The following is a 4536-nucleotide window of genomic DNA, read 5'->3' on the forward strand; positions in this document are numbered from 1 at the left end:
CCTCATTCTCCACTCATTTCAGCCTTATAGTGATGTTTCAAACAGATTTATTTTATCTATTTTATTTGAAAGGCAGAGAAAGAAAAAGAGAAATGCAGAGAGAGAGAGTAGAGGGGGGAAGAGAGAGAGAGAGAAAAATACAGAGAGATCTCAATCCACTGGTTCATTTTCCAAATGCCTATAACAGCCAGGGCCAAGCCAGGTTGGTGCCAGGAGCCAAGAACTCCATCCAAATCACCCACATGGGTGGCAGACTCTCAGGTACTGGAGCCATCAGCAGATGCTTCAACTGGGTCCGAAGCAGAGGAGCTGGGATTTGGATGTTTACAAGCAGCTTCTTAAGCCACTGTGCCACACTGTCTGCCCTATAGAAGTGATGTTTTTGTTCCTTCAGACAGACATAAAATATATACCTTCAGAGGCAGAAATGAAGTCTTGTTCTGCTTCATTTCTTCACATACCCTTGTAATGAATCTAGAGGCAACTCTGCTAATTTGACTCTGATTATCTTTCCTCACACTGCTACCCAGTGGTAGGATTAACAGTGATGGCAGGAATCTGCATTGACTGGCTTCAAACTAGAACTGTAAGCTTGTCTCCAAAAAGAAGGAGGCTTTGCTTTTCCCAGCTCTTTTAAAGATTCATTTATTAATTTATTTCTTAATTTTATTTTTTATTGGAAAGTCAGAATTACAGAGAGAAGGAGAGACAGAAAGGAAGATCTTCCATCTGCTAGTTCACTGTCCAAGTGGCTGCAATGGCCCGAGCTGCGCCGATCCGAAGTCAGGAGCCAGGAGCTTCTTCTGGGTCTCCCACACGGGTGCAGGGACCCAAGGCTTTGGGCAGTCCTCTACTGCTTTCCCAGGCCACAAGCAGGGAGCAGATGGGAAGTGGAGTAGCCAGAACACTAACCTGCACCCATATGGGATCCTGGTGCAAGCAAGACAAGGACTTTAGCCACTAGGCTACCCTGCCACCCCTCCCCCAGCTTTTTTTTTCTTAGATGTATTTATTAATTCATTATTTTCATTTGAAAAGGAGAGAGAGAAAGAGAGAGAGAGAGAGAGAGAGATTTCATCCACTGTTTCACTTCCCAAATGCCTGCCACTGCCAAGGTTGGGCCCGGCTGAAGAGCCAGGAACTCTATCTGGGTCTCTTATGTGAGTAGCAAGGACCCAACTCCTGGAATCATTTTGTTGCTTCCTAGGATGTGTGTTAGCAGGAAATTGGATTAGAAGAGGAGCAGCCAGGATTCAAACCAGGCACTCTGATGTGAGATGTGAGTGTATCCAAAGTAACGACTTAACTGGTGTACCAAATGCCCACTCCATGTTTTCCCAGTTCAGTTGCCTATTTTTTGCCACACAAGTCTGTATTAACAATGAACTACAAAATTCTACAGAATGTAATAATAAACTTAGTGTTAATACTCTGGGGTCTTGGCTGGACCATTCATGTATCTGAAAGTGCCTGGAGAGGTAAGAGACTCAGAACTGACTTGCATGCCTCTCAGCCTCCAGTAAGCCAATCCAAGCATATATGCCTGGCAATGGCAGAAAGGCAAGAGCAAGAACAGAAATATGCAAGACCCCTTAGGGTCTATTCTCAGAATTGGCATTCTCTTTTCTGCCTTATTTCATCAGCAAATCACGTGAGAAAATGTAGTCTTTATAGGACTCCAAATTACATGACAAGTATGTGGATATTGTGAAAGGTGAAGTATTGAGGACCACAGAGATTTCTTTTTAGTGATGACAGTAAGTGACAAGGGTCACAAGATGGATGTAAAACAGTATGATTTTGGAGACGAGGTTAATAATACCTATAAGTCCTCTGGAATTTGCAAGAGAAATTTATCCCTTTACCTATGAAATCGTTCACAAAGAGTTCCTTGATGTACAGTCGCTGGCAAAACTCCAGCCCAGGACATCCTCTAGGGTGGAGCAAGCTACTTAGACTACATGTAGTCCAACCTTTTATCATCATTTACTTAATTTGCAAAAACTGTTATCCATTTTAATATTATTACTCCACTAGAATATACTTTCTGTGAGGATTTGGTTTCTTATTACATTTATATACGCATATGAATCAAGACCATAGAATAGTCCCCATTTTACTACTATTACGTGTAGTGGATTCTCACTAAAAGTTTCTCAAAGTTTATGAAATGATGAAGGAATAAGTATAAATATGCTCTTTTTAAAGATATTCTGGCATATAGAATACAATTTAAGGCCTTCATTGATGCTTTAATCAGACTTGTTTAAACCTCTACTGTATGTTTGAGTCCTTTTGCTCTTGTGAATGAGAAAATGTGGTGATTCTACAATTTCTGCTTCTTTGTTTCTCTACCAGATTAGGTGACTTCTATGCTTTACCTTGAATTTAGCGACTTTACATATTCTATTGCTACTAATTCTGTGTAGCTAGTATCTTTTGTGAGTATGACCACAGCAGTCCCCACTATGTCCCATAGTCCTTTACAATCAATGTGACCTTGGCATTCTTTTTTTCTTTTTTAAAGATTTATTTATTTTTATTGGAAAGCCGGATATACAGACAGGAAGAGAGACAGAGGGGAAGATCTTCCATCCTATGGTTCACTCCTCAAGTGAAAGCAATGGCTGAAGCTTAGCCAATCCAAAACCAGGAGCCAGGAGCTCTTCCTGGTCTCCCACACGGATGCAGGGTCCCAAGGCTCTGGGCCATCCTCGACTGTTTTCCAAGGCCACAAGCAGGGAGTTGGATGGGCAACAGGGCTGCTGGGATTAGAACCGGTGACCATATGGGATCCGGGAGCATGCAAGGCGAGGACTTTAACCACTATGCTATGGTGCCAGGCCTGTCCTTGGCGTTCTTTTCATTAAGAAGTAGGTGTATGCCACTTTCTTGAACCTGGGTGGACTTTTCTCACTCATTTATAACCAATGGAATGTGATGGAAACACCAGGGCCTGACAACAAATGCTAATGCACTCGAGGTATGCGTCTTTGTTCGTGCGTACTAGAGTGCATGCTCACATTTGGAGCCTTGAGCTGCCTTGGAGGATTCTGGCTGCTCTGAAGCTGCCATGTTGTCAGGAAGTCCAGACAACATGGAAAGGCCACTCGCAGGTCCATGATCAACAGCCCAGCTGATAGCATCAACTAACAGCCATGTGCGTGAGCCATTTTGTATGTCCAACTTCATGCAAGAGGCATTTTCCCAAATCCTTGCAGTCTTTCTGACACTCAAAAATATAAACCAAATAAAATTGTTTCTAGGTTCTAAGTTGAGGATAATTTGTAGTACAGCAAAGGTAAGTAAAGTATCCTGGCAGCTTCCCATCATCTCGTGCCATAGGAATCCGCTAAGGCAAACAATTATTTGGGAAGAGGAATTATTTCTGAGAAATGTAGAAGATAGGAGGATATGCAGGCAGCCAGAAAGTTTTGCTCCAAAATAATAATTCTAGTTGGATTTTTTAGAAGTAGCAGAGGCCCAACTAGAAATATGCAGCCTGTACAAAATCTTGCCAAGGCCATTTATTTTCCCCTTATCTGTAAGATTTGTCCTGATAACCTGGAATTTCTGGCAGCATTTGCTGACAGTCAGTTCCCAACACATGGTTTCTGCGATCTTGCTGAATTGCCGAGTTCCTAGTTCTACCTCAGTGTTTTCCTATTATGCAGATTATGTAAAACTATGGATGGAAAATACTTTTAGTGGGTTCATCAAGGTAATCACAGAAAAATTATGCAAAATCATCTAGGAGAGGGAATATTAAAGATCAAAGTTCTCCTTGTATGCAAATTCCTGCTATCCAACGGTGAAAATTTTTAAAAAATCAGCAATTACATAACTGTTAAATCTCTTAACTTAAGCTTTTATATATCTTATTGGAAAATTCATCTTAAAATGCTTTCAAAAACTTTATATAAGCTTTTTTTTTTTTTGCTGAAAGAGTGCATTCTGGAAATAGTTGATTTAATGGAATCATTCTATATCCAGTTTTTACAGCATATCCTCTGTGGATACTCATGCCTGATTTGTAAGATCAACAACCTAGTTGGAGACTTTTCCCTGCTTCTATACCTTCACCCCTCTAGAAGCTCTTCTCAAAACAGCAACCAGAATGACATGTCAGGTACTATCTTCTGACTGAAGTCGAAGTTTTATAGGTCCCTCAAAAAAAAAAAAAAATCTAGGGTCCAAAAATAGGCTGTAAGATTTGCTGCCATCTGACCGTCATTACTTCTCTGATCTCTTATTCCTCTTTCCCTTCTTCCTTCACTGCAGCTACACCAGCTGCCTTGGTATACCTGCTCCTACATACACTTCACTTGGAGAGTTTCCTTCGCAGATTTCATCTCCTTGGGACACTCTTCAAAAGGTTTACTCCTGCCTCTCCTTCAGTAAAGTTTTCTGCAACTTAATATCTTAAATTACATTCCTTCTTCCAAACATTAATATCTTACATCTTTATATTTTCTCATTTGGTTCCCATTTGTCCCCCTATTAGAACATAACCCCCATAAGGAAAGGAATTCTGAT

The sequence above is a fragment of the Ochotona curzoniae genome, unplaced genomic scaffold (genome assembly GCF_017591425.1).
Source record: "Ochotona curzoniae isolate NIBS_2020 unplaced genomic scaffold, NIBS_Ocur_1.0 contig_1274, whole genome shotgun sequence".
NCBI classification, from domain to species: Eukaryota; Metazoa; Chordata; class Mammalia; order Lagomorpha; family Ochotonidae; genus Ochotona; species Ochotona curzoniae.